The following is a 17,771-nucleotide window of genomic DNA, read 5'->3' as shown; positions in this document are numbered from 1 at the left end:
AGACTGCTCTCTTTTTCCACTATATGTGTCCCAGGGATTGAACTCAGGTCCTCAGGCTTGCAAAGAAGCACTTTACAGACTAGCCTCCCCAGCCTGATGTACCCAATTAAGGAGCACCATTCTGGATGACCCAGAGCCTCAGATGACTGAGGGCTTCTAGAATCTCAGGTCTGGAAGAAAGGGACAAACTCAGATAAAAGTGATGGCACCTGGAGGAGGCACCCATTCTGCACTGTCCTGGAGAAGGTGTGGCCCACCCTTCCCAAGCTGCAGCTGCCTTCCTGTGAGTACCCCGGGAACTGTCCAGCTATCTCTGCTGAACCCAGAGCTCCACTTGAGTCCCCACGTTGGCTGAGGGCCTGAGTTAGACAGATGGTCACCAGGACTGGAGGGAGAGCAGCAGTCCACAGCCCTGGAAGGGAGCTGCTCCGTCAGCGCTGTGGATGCCTGTAGACATTTACATACCTGAAGTGCATGTTCTCTTAGTTCAATTGAGTCCAGGCCTTAAGGATGCCATGGCAGGGTGGGAAAGTCTTTTGTCAAAAGCGAGACTCCAAATTCACTGCTCAAGAAACATAAAAAGGTCAGAGCACAGCCCAGAGCATTCTGCTTGGTTAGAAAGGCCCTCATTTGGTAGCCTGCTTGCCTGGCATACCTGAGAGCCAGTGTTCAACCCCAAGTTTCTACAGCTCTGGCATTAGGGGGAGGAGTGGAAAGATCAGAAGTTCAAGGTCATCCTTGCCTGTCCTATTTGTGATCAATCTTCAAAACCAAAAGGAAACCATTTGTTGTAGGAGAAAACTTGGAGGCCGAAAGGAACAGTGACCACAGCTACCAAGTCATGAGTCTGGCCCAGAGTCAGATCTTGTCTCAAGTGTAGCCTGTTCTTATAGGCACTAGTTAGGATCCATTTGGGCTCAAACATGTTTACTGACAGCAGCCGGTGGCCTTTGTCTTTCTGTGCCTGTATGACATGAGGATGTGACCACATGCTCACTACATGACATTCCTGTTGTAAGTACGCCACATACATGTTACATAATAATCTTGATTCTCTCAAAGCTCATGAGAGAACTGGTAAGTCTCATCATGCCCATTCCCTAGATGGTCAAGTAGAGACACATAGATCCCTTTTTAAAATGAGGTAAGTCTGGGGGCTGGGGAGAAGGCTCGGTCATAAAGTGACTGCGGAGTGTGAGACCTCGAGTTCCTCCCCAGAACCTACCTCAGAGCTGGCTGTGCACATTCGTGCTTGTAATCTCGGCACTGTGGGACAGAGGCAGGTGAGTCCCAGGGCTTCGTGACAGACAAGTTCCAAGATAAGAGAACCTTGACACTTGAGGTTGTCATCTGGCCTCCACATGAATATACAGACATGTACACATATACGCCCACATATGTTAACCCGCACACACATTTTAGGGGTTCCCCAAAAGCATGTGGCCACACATATTGTCATGTGCACTCTCTGGAGATGTTACCCCGAGTTCTAACAGAAAAGTGGTGTCAGAGAGGTGAGGGCAGCAACTTCCTTTTCATTTCCTGTCTCTTGTCTACATTTTCTGAATCACATTATATGGATCCCCTTTGAAAATGATACAAATCCTACCAACAAATAAAGAAAAAAGACACGTATGTCCAATGTGAATATGGCTGAGTTAGTCAGGTGTTCGACGCACAAGCATGAGGACCTGAGGTGGGGTCCCAGGATCCATGCTAACATGTCAGGGGTAGCACTTGCTAACCCCGTGCTGGGGAAACAAGACCGATGGGTCTCTGGGGCTTGCTAATAAACCAGCAAAGCCTTCTTGGCGACGTCTGGGCCAGTGAGAGACCCTACCTCAAAAATAAATGAGGCAGACAGTACTCTGAGGCATGACAGTCATAGTTGACTGCTGACCTCAACACAGATGTGTGTGTGCACACACAGACATAGACATGCACACACATATGCACACACCCAGACAAATCTTAACAGAGTGAAACAATAAAAAAAAATAATCAGTGAAAGACTAGGTTAGGTAGAGACAGAAAGAAGCACTGTATGGTTGAGTCACTATAGATGGCGAACATCACAGACACACAAGGGAAAGAGATCGTGTTATGGTCCTGAATTGACCAAAAGGAAATACACCTCGCTGTGGAGCATCATGATGTGCAGGGAGTGGTCCCTGGTTCAGCCTTTCGGGATAGCAATTTACTGGTGTTTACCCAACACCCAATTCAAATGCCCTTTGACCTGACATTTGCATGCCAAGGTGACTTCTGGCTGGGCATGCTTTCCCGTATTGCTCATCGAAGCCATTGAAGCACGAGTCCTTTGAGTGGAAAATTAGAACTCGCCCAGGTATCCACCAGCAGGGGACTGACAGCTGCTAATAGAAAGCCTGCACAAATGGAAAGTCACTAAGGACAGAGGGGCATTAGCAATGCCAGCTGCCCCCCCCACTCCTCATCACCCAGATGGGGTTCAATGATGAGCTACTATGACTGAGCTACTGGCGATACAGGATGAGAGGCAAGGGGGAGGGAGAGCACAGGAGGATCTGCCTTAGAATGTACATGGTAAATATTTCCAAACTATATGGGGTTGGGTAGGCATGGCACCGAAAGTTGAAGGCTCCAGATGCATCCTCAAAATGAGGTGAGTAAAGACAAGAACTAGAAAGGTAGTCTCCAGACAGTCTGTATATAGAAAGCAGGCACAAGGCCAGCTCCCAGCATTGCCCCTGGGCACAGCATGCTTTCCTGCAGCATTCCGGTCCTTCACACAGGTGGGGTGACTGTGGCAAATGTGGGCATGCACAGTACCAGTTAAGCTCTTGTCTTAGTTAGGGTTTTATTGCTGTGAACAGACACCATGACCAAGGCAAGTCTTATAAATAAAACATTTAATTGAGGCTGGCTTACAGGTTCAGAGGTTCAGTCCAGTATCAAGGCATGGCAGCATTCAGGCAGGTGTGGTCCAGGAGGAGCTGAGAGTTATACATCTTCATCCAGAGGAAACCAGTAACAGCTGAGCATCCTCAGGCAGCTGGGAGGAGTGTCTCCAAGCCCATCCCCAGAGTGACACACTTATTCCAACAAGGCCACACCTTCTACTAATGCCACTCCCTAGGTCAAGCATATGCAAACCATCACAGCTCTAGAATGTTCTTCAGAGGTCCGTGAGCTTAGTTTCAGTGGGTAGACCATTCAGGAAGTGCTGCTGTGAGCAGTTGGTCAGAGTCGTGGCTTGATAGCCCACATCTAACAAGATAGGGTCACCCACCTTCCTCAATAGTCTAATTAGCATAATTAACAACAGAAAGTAGGAAAGGGAGATTCAGTCCGTGTGGCCACATTGGGAAGATGAGCAAAGAGGTCTATTGACTTCCCAAAGCTGTCTTCTCGGTCCTGACTTGAGGTTCAGACTTAAATGAGAGGCAAAAGTTGTTCACACCTAAGCCGTCCTAGTCAAAGTGTGGTCCTGCCCATCACTGCCTGGTCAACACTAGGCTTCAGTCTTTTCCTTCTCCCCATGTGAGCCTCCTGGGAAGTTCCAAGTTCTTGGTGATCATAGTCTCAATAGCTCAAGGGACCTCATATGGCTTTCCAATCTTGAACATTGTAAACTTAACACAAACTGAAGTCATCTGAAGAGGGAACCTCAATTAAGGAAATACCTCCATAAACTTGAACTGTAAGCAGGCCTATAAGGCATTTTTTTAAATTAATGACTAATAAAGGAGGGCCCAGTCCATTGTGAGTAGTGATATCCCTGGGCAGATGGCTCTGGGTTCTAAAAAAAGAAGGTTGAGCAAGCCATGGGGAGCAAGCAAGTAAGCAACATTCTTCCATGGCCTCTGCATCAGCTCCTGCCTCCAGGTTTGAGTTCCTGCCCTGACTTCCTTCAGTGATAGACAATGACATAGAAGTATAAACTAAATAGAACATTTCCTCCCCAACTTTCTTTTTGGTCCAGGTATTTCACTGCAGCAATAGAGACCCTAAGAAATACAAGTATATTTTAAATGTTTTATAAAGAAACAAGGAAATGTTAGGGATTTTCTTGTTGCTGTGACAAAATACCTGAGAAGAAGAAACTTCATGAAGAGAAGGTTTGTTTTGGCTCACAGTCTGAGGGCACAATCCATAGCAAGGTAGCTGGTCACATGGCATCCACAGTCAGGAACCAGAAGATGAACTCTGGTACCCAGCTCACTTTTTCCTTTTAACTCCATCCAGAACCCAAGAGTACAAAATGGTGCCACTTGCATCTAGGGTGAGTCTTTCCACCTTAATTGACCTAATTTTAAAACTCAGAGACGTGCTCAGATGTTTGTCTCCTAGGTGACTCTAGATTCTGTCAGGTTGGCACACTACATTAATCCTGATTACCAGAATGCTCTTTCTCCCCATTGCTTGAGACAGAACCCAGGATTGTGTATGGACTACATAAAGCCTCTACTGTAAACATAATTTTTTTTACAACCTACTTTTAATAAACGTGCAACCTCTCTTCTTGCACACCCCCCCCCCCACCAGAGGTAGTAGAAGAGAAAAGTTATTAGGCTATGGGAGAACTGAACTTGCTCAGCAATAGTTCTTTGCAGGTGGAGCTCAACCTTTGTCAGCAGTTCAGGCCCATAGCAAACACCAAACACGAATCAGCAGCTACAATCCAGTCCTCTTGGCAGGCAGACACCGGGCACGAACCAGCAGCTGTAGTTTAATCTTAAAGAAACCCCAAGGCTCACCAATCAGCTCAAGGCCACGAAAGAGGCAAGAAGCTACAGGACCTCGGAAGCAGTTCTTTGGTGAGTTTCTCTTAATGTCAGCATTACAAGCGGAGCTCAACAACGCTATGTAAGGTGAACCAATACATGTATGTTGTTAGTGAAGAATAGCAATGGAGCAAACCAAATGTATGCTCTGAGTCCCACTGTCTGAGGTCATACTTATACTAATTCATCACGAGTCCTTTCACCTGTGTGCCCCAGCAAACATCATGTGACATAACTGACTTTCCAAAGAAATTAGAAATTCCCACTTCATTCTACCACTAAACCACATCCCCTAGCCCCCAACCATTTTCCGTGTTTGTTTTATAATGATGGAAATCAAACTGAAGTCCCTATTCATTCAAGGCAGTCTACCAACTGAGCTGCATCCCTGCCCCCTTGAAGTACTTTTAAACATCTTTAACAACTAGTAAAGACATTAGTGATAGAGTAGTGTAGAAAAAAATGCCTGCTGCAGATGGCTCAGCCCGTAAAGGTGCCATCAAGCCTGACAACCTGAGTTTGATCCCCATGGCCCACGTGGTAGAAGGACATAGGAGATATCTGACTCATAAAAAGTTGTCCTTTGACTTCCATATGCAGCTCCCCTCCCCCCCTCCCTCACACACACACACACACACACACACACACACACACACACACTACATGTGTACATACATGCATATGCACACATACAAGGCCTGAGTGAACCCCAGTAGTACTTAGTACAGGAATACATCACACAGCACGCATGTGTGGAAATCCAGGATAGAGAAATGGTGCCGTTCACTTAACAGTGCTGATGTCAGGTTATAGCCATTTCTTTCTGCTTTCTTCTCTTACTTGTTTTTACTTCTCCATATTTCTAAAATAAAAATATGTTTCTGCTTTAGCCAGAGACTCAGATGACAAAAATGGGCCTGTGTGACTTCGCTAACTTGTGGGCTGCATAGAGCATCCCTGGCCAGTCTCTTGTCCTCCAGGCACCCACAAAGTTCTGCGAAGCTGAGCACTTTGGACAGGGGCTGCTGGGAATGCTGCCTGGATGGGGAGGGGTAGGTAGGACTGTTCAGATTCTCCCTTTGTTCTTTTGCACACGGATATGTGGGGTTATATGTGTGTTCAATGTATGTGAGTGGATAAGTGCTTGCCCATGTATACACATGTGTATGTGTGTATATCTATGTGTATTTATATGTAGAAGTTAAAGGTAGATTTTTGGGGTCTTCTTTGACCACTCTCACCTACTGTACTGAGGCAGGCTCTCTCACATGAGCCTGGAGCATACGCTGTCAGCTAGTCTATGTAGCCAAGGCTTACAGGCTCATTCTGTCTCTGCATCATACGTTCTGGGGTTACATGTGGGCGCCACCATGCCTGACTGGCATTGCATTTATTTGGGTGCTGATTATCTCAACTAGGGTCTTTACTGTTGCACAGCAAGCACTTTAACAGTTGAGGCATCTCCCCAGACCCCCCGCTGATCATTGGCAGAGCCTGGCCAGGCCTGCTCAGGACGGAGAAGGTGACGCGCCTGTCTCCTTTGTGGTCTCTGGGCACCAGTCCCAGGAAACCTCACCATCTTACTTGCTGCCCGACCCAACCCAGCCCAGATACTCTGGCCCTGTCTCAGGGGCTGGGTGCCAGAGGAGGTGAGCCAGGTGTCAGGACTAAAGCCTGCATGTGGAGGTTTGTAGCAGAGAGGCACGTTGTCCCGCTTCTCTGCACTGAGATCCAATTTCATCATTTGACCCTGACACACAGGGTATCAGAGCAGGGAGCAGGCAGGTGGTGCTAACCAGGCCTAGCCAGCCAGCTCCTGCCCTTCTTGTGGCTGGTGGCAAGTTCATTCATGGACCTGCCAATGTCAGGAGCATCCATCCCATTGTCTGGATGGGAAGGGCAGCCAGGCCCATTCCTGTAGGAGGAGCGGAAGGGAAGATTTTCATGCCCTTAGCAGAAGTTGCCCGGGGATCATTACTGACCCAGACTATCCCCATCAGCCTGGCACCCTGTAGGATTCACAGTATGCCTGCTGCCTCTGCCTCTGCCTGGGTCCTCTTACCCTCTCATCTCTGCCTTCACAACCTTCAACTCATGTCCTGTCTGGAATGACTTTGCCTCCCCTAGGTAGGACAGCTCCTAGGTCATCAGTGGTCTGTGCATAGCTAATATATTGTGTCATAAGGGTATGTTTCGGTCATCTACCCATATTCCCCTGACCAAGGACTCCCTGAGGCCTGAGACCACCATGCAAACTGGTTCCTCCAGGACATTGCAGTCCCGTGAATGCCTGTGAAGGCTATGAACTGCATAATTGCACAGTGCCTTGACCTGGGTCTGCCTTACCTCTGGGTCGTTTAGGGGTCTGTGTAGATGGGATGAGTGACTGGATAAGGAGGAAGTAGAAAAACGAGGGAGGAGGAGAGGAAGCGGGGAGCTGGCCATGGTCATGTGTTTCTGTTCCAGCCTCCTGTTCTGCATGTGTGCAGATGAGAACTTCTGGGGCTCAGGAGATGGTAAACACAGGAAACAGCACAGGGCTTGGGGATGCCTGGGAGGTCCATGCCACTTTCTGGAGGCAAAAGGACAGACTATCCTCCGGGAACCTTGGGAACCCTGAAAATTTGAAGCAGGGTTTCCTGACCAGCATAGGCTCCTGGGGAGAGATGGAAAAGAAGAATTAAAGAATGTGAACCAAGAGCTGGATCAGTGGGAAAGCACTCACCATACAAACGCGAGGAGTTGTGTTCCCACAACCCGCAGAGAAAGTGGTGTACACTTGTAATTCCAGTGCCCATTTGCTGAACAGCCTCACCTGATCGGTAAAATCCCATGCCAGAAACACCCAGTCTCAAAAAGCGTGACCTGGGCCTGCTGGCTCACCCCTTTAATCCCAGCTCTCGGAAGGCAGAGATGCAGAGATGGTGTGCTCTCACAAAGGACCTGAACTTAGTTCCTGACAATCATATTGAGTGTCTCAAAACCAGGTGAAAATGTTCCGGGGGACCCAACACCCTCTTCTGGTCTCCATGGTTACCTAGGCTCAAGTTCACATACCCACATATGGATAATTAAAAATAAAATATTTTTTAAAGATTAAAAGAAAAAAAAACCAAGATGGATACCACCTAAGGTGGAATAACACTTAAGGTATCCTCTAGCCTCTACAGGCAAAGACACATGTGTACACATGCACACACACACACACACATATACAGAAAGCAATCCAAATCTGCAAGATGTAAGACTCATTATTGTTGTATGATGTGTTCGGTGCTGAAGACCAAACATGAGCTCTGTCCCCACCTTAGCTTCTCACAGTCCAGATGGGAAAGTAGGGTGTCTGTCCCTTCCCTCCCCAGGACTGGGAAGGCACAGGGAGCAGGACTCTGCTTTTCCAGAAGAGGGTGTGGAAAGGAGATAGAGCAGGAGGCCAGGAGACCTGAAGGGAAGCCAACGGTGACCACACAGAGATGGATCTGGGCCAGGCTCCATCTACTCTTTGCCTAGGTGACATCTGTGACTGGCTGAGTGCCTGCCAGCCCCAGGGGTTTGACATGGTAAGGATGGCACAACCTGCTGGAGCTTGCATGAGCCCTCAGAGCAGTGGAAGGAACTAGGCAAGAGTCTGTCTACGATGGCCAAAGTGTGGCTCGGGGTGACATTTGGCTGCACTTCGAACAGCACTAGGTTAGGCTGGTGGCATGGCTCGGTGTGTAAAGGAACTTGAGTTCTAGCCCCAGGTCCAGAAGGTAGAAGGAAAGACCAGACTCTAGCAAGTTGTCTTCTGACTTCCACACATATAGGTGTGTATGGCACACATACACACGCATATACATATGTGCACATACACTGTACCAGGTGGCTTTGTGGCAACTCAACACAAGCTAAAGTCATCTGAGAGAAGGAAACTTCAACTGAGAAAATGTATTCATGACGTGGGCTGTAGGCAAGCCTTTCTTCTTTAAATGATGTTTGAGGGGGAGGGGCTTCTAGTTCACTGTGGCTGGGGCCACTCCTGGGCTGGTGGTCCTGGGTTCTCTAAGAAAGCAGGCCGAGCAAGCCAGGGGGAGCAAATCAGTGAGCAGCATCCCCCCATGGCCTCTGCATCAGCACAGCATACAGGTTTCTGCCTGTTTGAGTTTCTGTCCTGATTTCCTTCTGTGATTAACTGTTACCTGCAAGTATATGCTGGGGAGGGGGAACCCTTTCCTCCCCAAGTTGTTTTAATCATGGTGTTTCATCACAGCATAACAAACCTAAGACACACATAGACAGACAGACAGATGCAATAAAAACCTGAAACTGTGTCTAAGAAAACACTGAAGGCCCTCATCTCTATCCCAGCACTGCAAAATGAGTATGAGACCTGCTGTGTGATTGTACTGACATCCAGTTCTAGAAAGTTCAGAGCCATCCAGGCTGAGAGGAAGCAGGTTGATATTGCCAGAGATGGGTTGGCAGAGATTGTGATGGGTCACAATAGCTTTGGAGGTCAGAGGCATGTTGGTTACCCTGAGTTGCAGGGAGTGATGGACTCATAAATGAGGATTCTAAAAACAAAAGCATGCACTTAAAAATCTGTGCAGCCCGTGGTAGGCTCAGTCTCCCCTCAATGAAGCAGTTAAGGAAAAGGAACCCCTTGGGACTGGGAAAAATGACTCAGTGACTAAAGTATCTCCCTCAAACACATAAGAACCTGAGTTTGGTTCCCAGAAACCACACAAAACACCAGGCATGGTGGCATGCACTTGTAATCCTAGACCTGGGGAGCAGAAATGGGCAGATCCCTGGGCTCGAAGGCCAGCTAGCTCACCTAATGTGGCAAGTGTCAGGCCAGCAAGAGACCCTGTCTCTGTGGTTGACCTCTAGCCTCCACGGCAAATGCACATTCATCGTCGTACATGAATGTACACATATATGCAGAGAAAAGCACGTCTCAATTTCAAACAGAGCTTCCCAACCTCAGTCGCTTCTTCTGGAGGAGTCACGGAGAGGCAAACACACAGGACCCCTTGCCTGTGGCTGGATGGAACACGCCCACTGACCCCTGACCCATTTCCGGGAATCCTACTGAGTCTCACATGGGACCAGGCAAGTGCCATGTGCTGGGCACAAGCCAGGTCTCCTGTGCAAGGTCATCCAGAAGGTAAGGCCTGTTTGTGGCTCCTGCTTGGCCAGGTGAAGTGCCAGTTGGGTTTTGCTTGGCACCTCTAGGAAAGCCCTAGCTTGTCTACTGGATCGTACTGGCAAGGAGAGAGGCCCAGCCTCAGTATCATGCCGGCACCCTGCCTGTGAGTGGGCTATGATTTTGCTGCCTGTTAAAGCAGATGTCATTGTCAGAGTTAGGTGAGTGTTTTTCTGGGCTTCTGTTTGGTTTTGATCCTTGTTTACCCAATGATACCTGTTCTGAGCTGTGTTAGTGGGAAATTCTGTACCATAAAACAGTATGGAGTTGATTTAAACAAGTTAGAATGGCAGAGTTTATTACAGTCAATACATAACCAGACTCCAGTATTTATCCTGTAAATAATGAGAAAGGGTCCGTTTGTACAAAGTCATACATAGCCAAAGACTTGGAATAACGTCGGAATGCTCAAACCCATAGCTCAGTGGGTGGAACACTTCTCTGGCACACACAAAGCCCTGGGCTCCATCCAGGCTTGGTGATGTAATCCAAGAAAGAGGCAGGAGGATCAGAGTTCAAGGTCACCCCAGCTACATAGCAAGGCTGAGAATGATTTAGGCAAGAGATCCCCTCCCAAGACATTGGAAAGTGTTTAAGTTTTAAACTCAATCTGGCCAGTTGACTAATAACGGATGCAGGTCTAGGAAACTCTGAAGCTAGTATCTCTCACATTACAGATTTTTCTTCTTTCTGGACCCCAGAACCTGTAAAAGTCCAGGCTGTGGTATATGCCAATAATCCCAACTCCTGGGTGGTGGAGAAAAGTGGATCTCTGGGGCAGGCCTGCCAACCAGCCTAACCCATTGGCAAGTCCCAAGCCAATGAGAGACCCAGTCTTCCAAACCAAGGTGGGTTTACACAGTGCTGCATGCCTTTAATCCCAGCAGAGGCAGGTGGGCCTCTGTGAGTTCCAGGGCAGCTTGGGCTATATAGTGAGACCCCACCTTTAAAACAAACAAACCAACCAACCAAGGTGGGCAGCCTCTGAGGAACATCACTCACTTGAAGTTTCATGCACACCTGTACACACACATAACCCCACACACAAAACATACATGTCAAAAGAAAAGAAAGAAAAATAAATAAAATATTAAAACAGAAGTTGGGTGGCTGGGGAGATAGCTCATCGGGTAAAGGGCTTGCTCTGCAAGCATTAGGGCCTGAGTTCAAATCCACGGCTGGACGTGGACATGCCCTTTAACCCCAGAACTGGAAAATGGGACCAGGCAGATTCTGAGAGCTCTGCTAATGAGCCTCACTGAAGTGGTAAGCTTTCAGTTCCGGGAAAAACGTTGTCTCTAGGCAACAAGGCAGCGAATAATAGAGGAAGATACTAGATGCCTGCTCTGGTTTTTGCATATGCTGTACTAGGTATATATACACTCATGTGCATGCACCATACACACAGAGACACACACACACATCACACATCACACTCACATATCACATACACACATCACACTCACATCACATACACATCACATATGTATCACACACATCACACATGCATCACACACATATCACACACACATCACATACATATTACACATATCACACACATATCATACACATATCACATACATCACATACACACATCACACACATTATCACATATATCACATACACACATCACACACATTATCACATATATCACATACACACATCACACACACACATCACATACATACATCATGCTCACACATCTCACACACAAGTTTTATTGTGGAGGTGTGAGGGAGGCAACTAGTTTGCTATGAAGTGTGATTGTTTCTCTGCACAACAACCTCGCTGATTTCTCCTTCACATCCTGTTTGCTGACTGGTATCGCTCTGTGCCTAACTGGTCAGGTGTGGCTCAGTCGCCGAATATTCAACAAGTATGCACAAGGCCCTGGGATCCATTCTCAACACCACAGACAACAGCAGCGACAGAAACCTAAATATTTATTCTTTAAAGATATTTAATTATGAGCACATCCATCTGTCTGAACTGGGATATGTGCACAGAGGAGGGTTTTGGATGTCCTAGAGCTAGAGTTTTAAGCAATTGTGAGCGGCTTGGTATGGGAGGTGAACTAAGGTCCTCAACAGGAATGACAAGTGCTCTTAGCCACTGAGCCCCTGTTCTAAGATTTATCTTTAGAAATGATCAGCTGCCTTTCCAGTGCTGAGAGAAAGATGGTGTGAAGGCTCACAGAGCCGGCAGCCTAACTCTCCCTAAGGCTCCAGCTATGTTCAGCATCCCATCTTCCCAGCCGGCTGCAGCTAAGTGTTTCTTAGTCACCAGGCCACTCCCCTTTCTGTTCTGTACCTGGGAGAAATACATAAGATGCAAATGTGATCTAAGTACACCGGTGTGTGAGTGTGTGTATATGTGTGATGTGAGTGTATGTGTGAGTGTATGTGTGCGAATGAGTATGTGTGTGTATGAGTGTATGAGTGTGACTGAGTGTGTGAGTTTATGTGAGTGTGTGAATGAGTGTGTGTGACTGAGTGTGTAAGTTAGTGTGAGTTTATGTGAGTGTGTGTGAGTGATTGTGAGTGTGTGTGACTGAATGTGTGTATGTGTGAGTGTGTGACTGAGTATGTGAGTGTGTAAGAGTGTGTGTGTGTGTGCACATGTGTCAGAGTGGTGTACAAGAGACCAGCAGTCTACTTTGGACATCCTCTTCAATTGTTCTTCATCTTATAATTTTACCTCACATATATGTTTATTAAAAACCAACAAACAAAAATATTCCAAATTGCTCATTATTTTGAAACAGTTATCTTGAGAGACATTATCACCTAAGACCCCTTCTTTGACAGCCACGGTTCACAGCCTCTTCCTCTCCCTCAACCATGATGTCTTAAGAAACAGCTCCCTTTTTTAATGATGACACTTTAGGTCAACATCCACAATTAGCAGATCCAGAGGAAAGCTGTCTTGTAAAAGAAAAAAAAAAAATCAAACGTTCTTTCTTTGTCTACTGAATGCTTCCAGGGTGTAGTTTCTCTATTCTTCAGGGTCTTCTTCATAGTTTAAGATACTACAGTTTTTGGTATTTTTTAAAATCTTGGAGACTGGAGAGATGGCTCAGTGGTTAGAGCACTGACTGCTCTTGCAGAGGTCCTGAGTTCAATTCCCAGCAACCACATGGTGACTCACAACCGTCTGTAGTGGGATCTGATGTCCTCTTCTGGTGTGTCTGATGACAGTGACAGTGTACTCACATACACTAAGAAAGAAAGAAAGAAAGAAAGAAAGAAAGAAAGAAAGAAAGAAAGAAAGAAAGAAAGAAAGAAAGAAAGAAAAAGGAAGGAAGGAAGGAAGGAAGGAAGGAAGGAAGGAAAAAAAGAATGGAAAGGAAAGGGGAAAAAAGAATTTCACAAGCTTCATCCTAGAGGTACCATCTCCCTTCTGGTGTGGATTGTACTCAGACCCCAACCACCAAAGACCAACTGGAAGGATGACTAGTTAGAGAGACCTGCAGGGCTGAGATCGCAGCCCCCAGAGACTAGAGGAGTGCTTTGAGCTTTCTCTACATTGTCCTTTTTAAAAGATTTATTTACTTATTTATGTATATGATGAATACACCATAGCTGTCTTCAGACACACCAGAAGAGGGCATCAGATCCCACTACAGATGGTTGTGAGTCACCATGTGGTGGCTGGGAATTGAACTCAGGACTCTGGAAGAGCAGTCAGTGCTCTTAACCACTGAGCCATCTCTCCAGCCCTCTACATTGTCTTTTCAAAAAAATTATTTGTTCAATAATTCATTTACTCATTTAGTTAGCTAGGTAGATGATAATGGTGATGATGAAAGATAAATAGATGATAGATAGGTAGATAGATAAATGTGTACATACATACATAAGTCATAGATACATTTGTACATGTGTGCATGTATGAACACATTCATACATGAAACACAAATAGAGGTCAGAGGCCTGAGGCAGGAGGCTGTCTGGGGCTCACTGATCAGTCAGGCTAGCTGACCTTAGGATCAGGTCTCTCCGACTTGATGGGTTCATGGAATTAAACTCAGGTTGTCAGGACTGGCAGGCAGGAGTGCTTTGACCTGCTGAGCCATCTCAAGAGCTCTGCACCTTAGTTTCTGAGACAGTTTTCTCACTGCATCTGAGCCTCACCAAGTCAACCACCTCGGCTGACCAGTGGGCTCCACACAGCCTCCTGTCCCTCCCTGGTTTCTCTGCGTTCTAGAAACCAACCTCAAGCCCTTGCTCCACTCATTTAGCTGTCTCCAAGATTCTATATGTGGGTGTTTTTTTTTTTTTTTTTTCTTCAATGATGGGTAAAGCTAAAAACAAGGCAAAATCAATATATAAAAACAGTGCAATGATGCTAAGACAGGGTCAATATATGTATGAGGTTCCTATTGGCCAGGGCCCAGAGGAAGGATGGTCAGCCTTGTAAACAAGCTGCTGTGAGCTTGATGTTTCGATGTGACTTCTGTTTTAGCTCCAGAAACAATGCTGTCATGGGGATAAGACATTCTGTCCTTACAACCTCTTTTCATGGTGATCTTCCGTAGGTTATTCTTTCTTTTTAAATCTTCGTTCCATTCATTCTTCCTTCCTTTTGGTACTTTGTTGTGCTTCGTGAGACAAACTGGCCCAGGCTTGCCTTGAAGTGGCAGTAACCTTTCCAGGGCCTCTCGGATGCTGGGGTAATAGATGTGAGCCACAAACCAAAGCTTTGAAGGCCCCTTTTGAGTGGCATCGTCAAAACACTCCGCTGACAACATGACAGAGTGGAACTCAATAGGTTCCTGTCTCCAGGGTGGGGTCAGGCAGGCCAGTGCTGGTTTGTCACCAGTAAGGTGTTCAGGGAGCCAGGGACAAGGACAGATCCATACCATTGCCCTCTGCCATGACCTAGGCTCAAGTAAAGCCAGGTCCTTGGCTTTGGAAGGAATTTGCAGAGCCAGTGTGTCAGTTACTTTTTGTTGTTGGAAAGACACTATGGTCAAAGGCAACTTAAGGAAAAGAGGGTTTATTTGCACTTACTATTAGGTTTCAGAGGGGGATCCATGAAGACAAGGAAGGCATAGCAGCAGGCAGACGAGCAATAAGCTAAGAAGCCACATCCTTAATTGCCTTAAACTCTCAACCCCCTCCCAATAATGTGCTTCCTCCAGCAAGCCTTCATTCACCTCCTAAAAAGTCTACAACCCACCCCCTCAAAACACCACCAGTTGAGGACCAAGTGATCTAATATGTGAGCCCATGGGGGACATTTCTCATTCAAACCTCTGCAGCATAGGCAGGATTTATTACAATAGAAAGACTAGGCTGGAGAAATGGCTCAGCAGTTAAGAGCACTGACTGCTCTTGCAGAAGACCCTGGTTCAGTTCCCAGCACCCCGATGGCAGCTCACTCCAGTTCCAGAGGATCTTGTATCTCCTCCAGGCCTACGTGAGTGCCACGCATGTACGTGGTAATATATGTGCACACAGGCAAAACATTCACATATATAAAATAAAAATGGAAAGGCACTCGGGGGAGGATAAAACGTAACTGAGAACATGAAAGAAGAGTCTCAGCTTATTTAACAACATTCTCAGCACAGATTCTAATCTTAGAGTTTTAGAGAAAGAAAAGCATTTGGGAAAGGCAAGACATTCAGATACAGACAAGGGCTTCTCAAAGGACAGTGACAAAGAATGCCTTAATGTCAGTCACATAGATGATGCCGTGGATCTGAAATGTTATCTCAGAGGACTACTAAGAAACCTTTTTTTTTTTTTTTTGGTCCATCTTTCTTTTTGATAAATGGGATCAGTGGGTGGCTCTGAAGAAGGCTCAGAGGAACTACAAGCAGATTCAACGAGACAGAGGGCCCTGGGGTTTCACAGATTTCTACAAATGTCAGTTGAGAGGAGGAAGGCCTGCAACAGATGTTGTTCACTGTGCTGGGGTTCTTGCTTCTCCCAGAGGCTCCCGTGAGGCTCTGGGCAGAGGGTCCCGTCTCTTCCCATCCCTTTCCCTGTCTTTCTTCCTACTTCAAGAAAGACACCAAGGCAATGTTGGCAGACACCACTGGGAACAGTTTCATCCTGTTAGTGGCATCTCATTGGTGGTGTCCTGCTAGAAAGAAAGGAAGGAAGGAAGGAAGGAAGGGAGGGAGGGAGGGAGGGAGGGAGGGAGGAAGGAAGGGGGAAGGAGGGAAGGAGGGAAGAAGGAGGGAAGGAAGGAAGAAGGGAAAGAAGGAGGGAAGGAAGGAAGGAAGAGAAAGCTGGGAGAAGGTGGTCCCTTCCTGGCTCCAGAGTCCTGCAGACGGCATGTGCTCACTGTCCCAAGCACTGCCTCCTCGGTCCTCCCTGCTTAGAGATGGGAGGTGATGGCATTTGGGTATCTGGGGACTGCGGCTCTGGAGCCTTGTGCTGTTCAACCCTGGATGTCTTTGCCTAGAGCTAAATTGCTGGTTGCCTGCTTTCTTCCAAGGGTCACAGCTGTGAGTCAACACTACGCAGTAGAGGACAGTGCAGCACACCACAGACCAGCCTTCCAGCCCAGCAAGAATCTGGGCTCTGCTGCTTACAGCAGCCACTGTGTGATGGGCTTTCATGGTCATGACCAAGTCCCTGCCATTAAGATGTGGCTTTCCACCACACGAAGAACATTAGGGGTTCTTCCTACCCTCCTCACTGTAGCAGCCACTGCCCTGTGTAGCCACTTTAAATGAAATTAAACTTAATCTAATTAGGAAAACAGTCTCAGGCTACGAAGGTAGCTCAGTTGGTAGAATGCTTGCCCAACATACACAAAGCCTTAGGTTTGATTCCCCATCAGTGAGTAAGACAGGAGTAGTGCCATCCCTAATCTCAGGAAGTAGAGAAAAGAAAGTTCAAGGTTATTCTCGGAGTTTGAGGCCAGCCTGGGCTACTTAAGATTGACCACTCCCCACTACTCCTCTTCAACACACTCAGGCATGCACAAATGTGTGCAGCCCCTTAAAAGCATCCTTGCCTTCAGAGTGAAGATTTCTGTCTCCAGACAGCACACTCTTTCTAATAAAGCCACTGTCTTCCATACGGTGGGGCTGACCAACAGCTGGCCATTCATGGAGAAAGCTGACGAGTTTGATTGGCAGAGAAATGTACTAAAAAAAAAAAGAGTAAGATATGGGGGGCTGGAGAAATGGCTCAGTGGTTAAGAGCACTGACTGTTCTTCCAGAGGTCCTGAGTTCAAATCCCAGCAACCACATGGTGGCTCACAACCATCTCTAATGGGATACAATGTCCTCTTCTGGTGTGTCTGAATACAGCTACAATGTACTCATGTACGTGAAATAAATAAATAAATCTTAAAAAAAAAAAAGACTAACTTAAAAGAATGAGATATGGGGCCATAGAGACAGCTCAGCAGGTAATGGTGCCTGTCACAAAGCCAGAGGACCTGAATTCATTCCCCTGATTCCCACAAGATGTCCTGACCTCTGTGTACACGTGTGAATAATTAAAAAAGAGACACAGCTGTATTTTGATGAGGAAAGGCTGATAATGGTGGGCCATGCAGCCGTGGCTCTTGAAATGAGGTTGTCACATGGGCCACAGCCCCAGCCAGGCGGGCTGGGAAAATGGCAGATATACAGTGCCTGCACTTTTAGATGGTTATTGTTTAAACACGGAAAAAGTCAACGAGACAAAGGGAGTTTGTTTTGAAAACTTGACTTTCAGTGCAGGACCTGAGCTTTCCGGTTTGCTCCCTTGGGTCTTGGGTGTAGAGGAGGAGGAGATAAGGTCAGGAGTGGCCCTGGTGGCTTATATGCAAGGAGAAGTGGTAACACACCTTCACAATACCTGGGTGG

Source organism: Micromys minutus (assembly GCF_963924665.1).
Source record: "Micromys minutus genome assembly, chromosome: 6".
Lineage (NCBI taxonomy): Eukaryota > Metazoa > Chordata > Mammalia > Rodentia > Muridae > Micromys > Micromys minutus.
Note: the sequence above shows the minus strand (reverse complement) of the source record.